Genomic DNA, 9,401 nt, shown 5'->3' with positions numbered 1-9,401 from the left:
TCTCTCTCTCTCTCTCTCTCTCTCTCTCTCTCTCTCTCTGTGGTTTGATGGAACAAGACTCCCTGAAAGGTCTCTGTAAACCGCTAAAATACTTTGCCCAACCAAAATAGGAAGCAGTTTGAAGAGAACTATGCCCAAAATCCCTAAATTATTGCTTGTAAATGTATGCTTTCATTTAAAGGGAGATATGCTATAGAGATGAATACTTTGCATTGGTATGGATCTTGGTTTATTGATAAAAATTTAAGGTCAATTTTGTTATATGTATTTCTGCTCTTATTTAAGGCATTGTGTTTGTGCAGCTCATTTAAAAATGTAATGTATAGTTAAGAAATGCAGGTTAACAGTCATTGATAATAGTCAAACTTGTAGTCATGTAGTTAGGTTTTCTAGATGTACAGAGATAAGTTTCAGATGGATAGTTATTCTTCAACCCTTTCAAAGACTAACAGAATATGGCATTTTAAATGTTTTAAGATCTTAGAACTTTTCAGAACAATGAAACACATTTGCTCCTGGCAGCACCAGTCTACTTCAAGAATATGATGAGCTTTGAAGAGGCTCCTAATTGAGTTTGTAAGCCATTTGGGCAAGAAACTGCTCTTGTCTGGACTGCTTGATGGCATGCTGTATGAATTGGACATGCAGGACCCACAGAAAAATGTTTGCTGTACTTGCCTAAAGGTGAGACAGTCCTTCAGGTTTCCTGGTTCATTAAAGAGCTGCCAGACATTTTGCAGGACACAAAAGAAAGCATCTGATGAACTTTACCATTACAAAGCAAAACAGATGTTCAAATTCTCTGCTTCATGGAAAAGTCTGCCAGATACTATGGGCCTGTAAGCTGAAGGTGGATGCCCCAATGTTATAGAAGAACTTTGGGTGACTGTCCAGGCAACAGTCTCCATCAATTCTAGAGTTTTGGAAGTTGTTTACAATACACTTCCTGTTTACTTGGGTAATATTATATCCTTCTGTAGTCTTTGATGGAATTGAAAAATAGATAGTTATAATTATAGTTTTCCTTAGCTAAGATAAAAGGTAAAATATATGTAAATAGCGTAACTGTAATTTTTGCTTGATGCCTATTTGTTATATGTAATTTTACTATGTTAAAGTTAAAACCTTCCTTTTATTTAGAAAGAAAAGGGGAGGTGCTGTGGGATTCCCCTCTGTACTGTGAATATGTTTTATTACCATTGGTTAATAAAGAATCTGCTCTAGGCCTATAGACAGGGTAGAATAGAGCAAGGCAGGAATTTTAAACAAAGATGCTGGGAGAAAGTAGGTGGAGTCAGGGAGATGCCATATAGCTGCCTAAGGAGAAATATGTAACCCTCCAGTCAGAACCTTAGCAGTAAACCATGAGCCTCATGGTAAAATACAAAATAATGGAAATGTGTTAGTTTAAGATATAGGAGCTAGCTGGCAATATGCCTAAGTGATTAGCCAAGCAGTGTTGTAATTAATATAGTTTCTGTGTGATTATTTCAGGTCTGGGCAGCCAGGAATGAACAAGCAGTCTCTGCCTACAAAGAAGAAATCACAGCTTAGTGTTGGGGTAGGCACTGAGATATTAGGATAAAAGAGTGAGTAAGGATTGCGTCGTGTTGCCAAACTAGCAGACCCAGTTAGGCCTATGGAGTAGATTATAGAGACACCTGACTGTTACTGTTAAATTAGTTGTTTAGTGCCCGGTGACATTTACTGGAAAAGAAGCTCCTGTATCCAGTATGAAAGAGATTTTTTTTAATCAGCCATTGTATCATTATTCACCCTGATGAGCCAAGGTGGGTTCAGTTGGGGGGCTGAGAACCCAGACCTCTTTACTGGGCCAAAGGGGTGGCCAAAGGATTTCAACAGAGGTTAGAGGGGTGTCAGTGCAACCTGATGGACAGTTCATCTTCTAGTGACCCCATTGTCCACAGCTTGGACAGCCTTGGCAGGGGGTCAGGGGCTAGGACATTTATTAGCCCAGTGGTCAGTTTGATTGCACCAAAAACAGGGGTGGGGGGAGGCAGAGGCAGGCGGATCTCTGTGAGTTCGAGACCAGCCTGGTCTACAGAGCTAGTTCCAGGACAGGCTCCAAAGCCACAGAGAAACCCTGTCTCGAAAAACAAAACAAAAAACAAAACAAAACAAAAAGAACAGGGGTGGGGGTACCTCACCTTCTTGGAACAGTGAGTCACAGGGTGGACTAGATGGACTGGGATTTAAGAGTTGCGACCAGGAATTGAAAGCTGGGTTGATGTCCTTTTCACGCTCCCTTTCTTTCCTCTGCCCTCCTTGTGCATATACTCACACAGACATGTATGCATGCACCACACACACAGGAAAGGAGTGGGGTGGAACACTGTAAGTACCAGAATTAGAGGACCTCTGCATCAAAACAGCATTTGCTGGCTATGCCTGGGCTCGTGCATACACGGACCCACAGCTGTTGTGAGTGCATACATCAGAAGACTTGGTAAGATCAAGCTGGCCAGAAGCCCACTGTGGGTGGAGGAGGTGGTCATGAAGTCCCACCCGTAGCTGAGGAGCTGTTGGCAACTGATGGCTGCTGGTGGAGGAAGAATACATTTTCTTCAGGGATGGGAGTCCTGGAAAGCTATTCATGTTCCAGTTAGATGATTCTACACTCATGCACATATAGGCAACACGACATGGATTCGGTGGGTTTTTAAAAATAATGAGGTTGGAAGGGAAAGTGGTGGTGAAGGAGATATGGGCAGAATTGGAGGGAAAGGAATGGGGTGGATTTGATCAAAGTACATTTATATGAATGTGTAAAATTCTCTAATGATAATTTTTTTTAAGGAAATATCCTTAAGCTGGTGTTGTAGCTCAGTAGTAGAGCACTTGCCTGGCAGGCACGATATCCTATGATTAATCTGCCTCCCCAAAAGTAGCCAGTCTTCCCTGGAGGAATAGCTTTCCCTTGATTCACTTAGATATGCAATGTAAACAAAGTCCTGCTATTGGGAAACCAGGAGTGTTAATTATACAGGAGTGTCTCCTTGAAGAAGGAAATACCTGTTTTCCATCCAGAAGACTGGGAGTGATATTGTTAATGGCCTGGTGACCTTTGCTATCTGTAGAGGCAGACCCCACCCAAATCCCCCAGAATGTTTATCCCAGACTCTCCCCCACTAGACCTTTATCTTTAGCTCCCACTGAATAGAACCCATCCTTAGGGAAAATGTCAAATGTACTTTATAGCCTGCTGACCTCTATACAACATGTAGTTACCATCAAGTGTAACACGAATAATAAAAACCCGGAGACAGATATTGGAGTTCAATATGAAGATCAGAAAAGCAAAACAGTGAAGCCACTAGAGAGCTCTTACCTCTATGACATCTTCAGACTGAAAGAGAGTGAGTTCCTGCCTCATCCCACCTTACATTCTTCTGGAATGCTGAGATTAAAGGCGTGCACCACCACTGCCTGGCCTCCATGGCTAACTAGTGTGGCTGCTGGGATTAAAGGTGTGCACCATCACTGCCTGGACTGTGTGGCTGACTAGTGTGGTTGTTCTGCATTCTGGTCTTCAGGCAAGCTTTAGTTATTAAAATTCAAATGAAATATGACTACACTTAAGCTTGTTTCACCTGGAATTGGAATGATTGTTGCCTGGAAACTTTCGCCAAATTTTGCTATATTTAAATACGCTGACAATAAACTGCCTGGCATCAGACTCCTGACGTTTGATCCAGCCTAAGTCAGGCTGAACCGAGTTTCCATTCTCACCTCTTTGCAGATTGTTTTCCCTACCTGACATGATACCTGCAGGGACCACCTCATCCTGCTACCTCCACCTTCTCCCTTTTGTGGCATCTGTAACTTTCCTTTTCACATGGAATTGTAAAATCTAAGGAAGGGCAAGTCCAATGCTTCCTCCTTTTTTTCTTATCATTGTTTTTCACTCGTACAATCCATGGATATGAAGCTGATTTCCAGGGGAAAAGAGAGAACCTTTGGATCCAATGAGCAAAGGATGGTTTATTGTAGTACAGTGCATTTGTCAGAACAACTGTTGGCAATTAGTGACCAGGAACTTCTCCAATGGAAGCAGCTTGGGGAAGGGACACTGCAGTGCTAGGGATGCTGTGGTGGTTTTGAATGGAATGTAATTGGAACCCATGCCCTCCCAGCCAGGCTCTCCTTGCAAAACGCTGAATTCACTCACCAAGCCTTTATAGCTCTCCCATGGCAAACAGATATCTCCACAAATGGCTACTAAACCTTTGTGATGATCATACACACAGAGCTATGTGGAAAGAAAGGAAATAAAGACATTAAACAGCCAGTGGAAATATTAGCCCTGCTCAAGGAAGCTGCCTAACTGGTCCAGGTAGCTCTCCTACACTGTGCGGAGGATACCCAGTAATTGACTCCTACTTGGGTAAAGGAAATCAAAGAGCTGACAAGCCAAGTCTTCCAGGGGAAATAATTTATTCAGGCTCTGATACTGATACTGGCTAATATCAGGCTTTGGTGGCCACCTCCAGAGTCCTTGTGTCCAGGAATTTGAACATTGATAGGACAGCATGTACACTGATAGGAAAGCAAAGCAAGACAGTTCGTTATGAAAATATAGGCTTGCGCCTTTAAGCCCGGCACTTGGGAGGCAGATGCAGGCAGATCTCTATGAGTTCGAGGCCAGCCTGGTCTACAAGAGCTAGTTCTAGGACAGGCTCCAAAGCTACAGAGAAACCACGTCTCAAAAAAAATTAATAATAATAATAAAAAAGGACTGAAGAGATGGCTCAGAGGTTAAGAGCATTGCCTGCTCTTCCAAAGGTCCTGAGTTCAATTCCTGGCAACCACATGGTGGCTCAAACCATCTGTAATGAGGTCTGGTGCCCTCTTCTGGCCTGAAGACATACACACAGACAGAATATTGTATACATAACAAATAAATAAATAAATATCAAGAAAAAAGAAAATATAGGCTTGTAAAGGAGGAAGTGGGGTAGAGCATGGAGAAAGTTTAACAGCTCAAAGGGCCCTGCTGTACAAAGAGCTAGGGGTTTTATGCTGCCGTATTGGGGCCTCTCTGGCTCATTTATATAACATGGGCTTTTCTGTACCTGCTCTAATCTGCTGCATGTAGTTCTCTGTTTTATATATCACTCACAACGTTTTGGTTTGGGTTTTGGTTTTTTGAGACAGGGTCTTTTCGTAGCCCTGTCTATCCAGAAACTATATAGTCCAGGCTGGCCTAGAACTACAGAGATCTGCCTCCTGAGTGCTGGAATCAAAGGCATGCACCACTATACTCATCGCTAGCATCTTTTTTTAAAAATTATTTTTTTTCAGAATTGAATATCCCATTTATTAATTTATAAACTGTAAGAAAAGTGAGATGGCCTTTCCCTCCTTGGCAAACCTCACACTGGAAAAGGAAAATGCATTAATACACATATTACAGAAACATCATGGAAATCCAAAAAGACATAATTCATTCTGAGTTCAACACAGCATCAGGGACACCCACAGAGACTTCTGTAGTGCCAGGTCTCAGTGTCTTCCCCAGGGAGGAAACCCACCAGACCACCTTATCAAGGTGCCCTTCCCACTGTGGTGATGGGCTCTGAACATCTGCAATCCAGCAAGCAAGGCAGATGGGACTGCCCTGAGGCTGGCATTGTGAATGAACTAACCTCAGATATAAAACCCCAATTAATCTGGACGGGGCGGTGGTGGAGAGCTTCTTTAATCCCAACACTCTGGAGGCAGAGACAGGCGGATCTCTGTGAGTTCAAGGACAGGCTCCAAAGCTACAAAGATACCCTGTCTCAAAAAAACCAAAACCAAAACCAAAAAAACAAAACAAAACAAAAAAACAACCCCCTAATTAATCAAAAGCACAAGTACCCAACAAACCAGGAGTTAAGGACTGGGGCGCCATGACACACTTGTCAGCTAAGTGTTTAGAGATGGAGACAGAGGCATGAAGGACTCTAAGAAGAAAGCTAAGAGTTGAAGATCAGTCCGGGAGCCTTAGTGGGGATGTCTCCAGGTGAGCGTCGTGGCACATGCTTTTAATTCCAGCACTCAAGAGGCAGGGACAGAGATCTCTGAGTTCGAGGTCAGCATGATCTATATTATGAGACCTGTCTCACAAACAATAACAACAACAAAAAAACAAACAAAAAAACCCCAAAACTAGTGCCTTGATTGCCAAAGAAAACATGTCACAATCCTTAGGTACCACCATTGGCCTGCTGTGCCCACACCAGAATCCATATTCCTGTGAACCAAAAGGTTCTCCTTGCATTGCCACACTGGCCTTGAATTCACAGGCTTGGGAGACCCTCCTGCCCTGGCTTCCTGAGCAGCTAGGACCATAGGAGTAGGTCACCAGGATGAGTCCCCAAACGTTTTGTTTTTGAGACAGTCTCATTATGTAGCCCAGATTGGCATCAAACTCATGTCCATCCTCCTGGCTCAACCCTTGGATGTATTCCAGCAGGCCAGGTCCCTAAAACCGATCTTTTTCTTGAGATAGGCTCTCATGTGGTCCAGGCTGGTCTGGAACTATGTAGATGAGGACCCTGACCTTGCTTCTGAGTGCTGGAAAGGTAGGCCCGCACCACTATGTTGCTTTCTGTGATGCTCGAGAACGAAGCCACCAACACATGCACGCGGAGCAGGCACTTCGCCATCCCAGCCTCAACTGACTCTTAACTAAAAACTTAAGATGGGCCGGCTGTCCCATCGGCTGGACATCTCCTCACTGACAAGCGACACTATATTTGGAGTGTAGATTTCATCTTCTGCTACTCTGGCTGCAGCTTCAAGATGTTTCAGCATTACCTTGCTACCACTGAGCTCCAAGGGACTGCTCCAGTAACAAACATCCCACATTTTGAAATGAATCAAGATGGTTTCCACCCACTGGCTAGCCTGGTGCAGTGCCTGCCGGGACCTAGGCTCCAAAGCTTCTCCAGGGAAACTTGAGGTTCTGGGGAAATTGCCATCACCATCATCCTGCCTTCTGTAACATCAGAAGGGTGTGGGTGCAACCAAGGTTAACACTGGCCACCCCTTCTGGAGTCCAAGGGCCACTCAGACCGGGAGTGGAGGGCTGTGTCCTGCTCTGACACTCACAGGCAGAGGAAGGCCACACCAATCACTGATGAACCGATGGTCACTGTAGGCACCCACGTCAGCAGCACTAAAGTGCAAGTGGCTTACTGCCGTGGAGCATCCTGGAGCACTGCTGCTGAGGACACGTAATGGCACCTGTGTCAGCTCTCCATACCTCTGGACTACAGCCCCGCTGTCCTCTCCTTTAAGCCCCAGATGCCACCTCCTGCTAGCTTCCAGGACTGCAGGCACAGCAAAGCCAGTTCTGCAGAGTGGATCCCTGTTGTCACCAGAAGTTCAGATCAGACCTCTGCCATGTACTGGGAGCACCTCTGTGCACCAAAGCAGAGCATGGCCTCTGAGCAGAAGAGTGAACCAGGATCAGAGCCTGTGGCCATCCATGTTGTGGTCATGTCCCACAGCCCATCAGGCTCTAGGCTCCCCTGCTGGCCTGCTACGCGTCGGGCGGTCGTCCGGCGGGAAGGGGGCGGCCGCTTGAGTGGGATGGCGGCGGCGGCAGCCGCGAGTCTCGGCGTGGGCGCGGGGGTCGTGGGCGCGGGGGGTGGCGGCGGGGCGCGCGAGGGCGCACGGGTGGCGGCGCTGTGTCTGCTGTGGTACGCGCTGAGCGCGGGCGGCAACGTGGTCAACAAGGTGATCCTGAGCGCCTTCCCATTCCCGGTCACCGTGTCGCTGTGCCACATCCTGGCGCTGTGCGCCGGGCTCCCGCCGCTGCTGCGCGCCTGGCGCGTGCCGCCCGCGCCGCCCGTGTCGGGCCCCTGCCCCGGCCCGCGCCCGACGTCCGGCCCGCTGCTGCCGCCGCGCTTCTACCCGCGCTACGTGCTGCCGCTTGCCTTCGGCAAGTACTTCGCGTCGGTGTCGGCGCACGTTAGCATCTGGAAGGTGCCGGTGTCCTACGCGCACACCGTCAAGGCCACCATGCCCATCTGGGTGGTCCTCCTGTCTCTGATCATCATGAAGGAAAAACAGAGCACCAAGGTATACCTGTCACTGGTCCCTATCATCAGTGGAGTCCTGCTGGCCACTGTTACAGAGCTGTCTTTCGACGTGTGGGGGCTGGTCAGTGCCCTGGCAGCCACGCTCTGCTTCTCCTTTCAGAGCATCTTCTCCAAAAAGGTGTTGAGGGACTCCAGGATCCACCACCTGCGACTGCTCAACATCCTGGGCTGCCACGCCGTGTTCTTCATGATCCCCACGTGGGTTCTCGTGGACCTCTCCACCTTCCTGGTCAGCAGCCACCTGGCCTGTGTCTCAGTGGCCCTGGACACTGCTGCTCTTGGCAGTCAGTGGATTCTGCAACTTTGCACAGAATGTCATCGCCTTTAGTATCCTCAACCTCATCAGCCCACTCAGCTACTCAGTGGCCAACACCACCAAGAGGATCATGGTCATCACTGTGTCCCTCATCATGCTACGCAATCCAGTGACCAGCACCAATGTGCTAGGCATGATGACTGCCATCCTGGGGGTCTTTGTGTACAACAAGACCAAGTATGACGCAAACTAGCAGGCTCGGCGCCACCTCCTCCCTGTCTCTACGTCAGACCTGAGCAGCAGAGAGCATCTGCGGAGCCCAATAGAGAAGCCCCACAATGGTACACTGTTTCCTCAGCAGGGTGACTTCCAGTATCGCAACATTCTCCTCACAGACCATTTTTAGTACGGCCGCCAGAGCCACCCGAACTCCTATGCCCTCAGCCGCCATGACGTGCAGGTGTCATCAGGTCAAGCTTCCTGCACCACCTCTGTAAGCCCAGCAGCCTGGTTAAAAATTATTTTATTTTAAGATTTATTTTTTATTTATTATGTACACAGTGTTCTGCCTGCATGCATGCCTGCAGACCAGAAGAAGGCGCCAAATCTCATTATAGGTGGTTGTGAGCCACTATGTGGTCCCTGGGAATTGAACTCAGGACTTGTGGAAGAGCAGTCAGTGTTCTTAACGTCTGAGCCATTTCTCCAGCCCCACAGCGCTAGCATATTAAATAGCCCCCCAAAGTATGTGTTTTAATGTCACAATAAACACTGGAGTACCTCCGTTCTTGTGCCACTAGTGTAAGATGTTTTAGTTGGCCTGGAAAGGGGAATGTCTTACTGTTCTGTTGCTGTGATGAAACACCATGACCAAGGCAGCTTTTAAAGGAAGTGTTTAACGGGAGGCTTGCTTACAGTTTCAGAGGGTTAGTCCATGACCATCATGGCTGGCGGGGAATGTGGTGGCGGGCAGGCAGGCCTGCACCATGCGGGTGCAGTAGCTGAGAGCTCCCTTCTGATCTGCAAATAGCAGG

General features: G+C 47.3%; 1 pseudogene; it reads left to right on the top strand.

Annotated features, from left to right (window-relative positions):
• The first annotated feature begins 7,421 nt into the window (after positions 1-7,421).
• LOC142840118 (solute carrier family 35 member E1 pseudogene) lies at positions 7,422-8,984 on the top strand (annotated as a pseudogene).
• Positions 8,985-9,401: the final 417 nt, after the last annotated feature.

This window comes from Microtus pennsylvanicus, chromosome X (genome assembly GCF_037038515.1).
Source record: "Microtus pennsylvanicus isolate mMicPen1 chromosome X, mMicPen1.hap1, whole genome shotgun sequence".
Classification (NCBI taxonomy): Eukaryota; Metazoa; Chordata; class Mammalia; order Rodentia; family Cricetidae; genus Microtus; species Microtus pennsylvanicus.
This window is presented reverse-complemented; position numbering and strand designations above follow the sequence as displayed.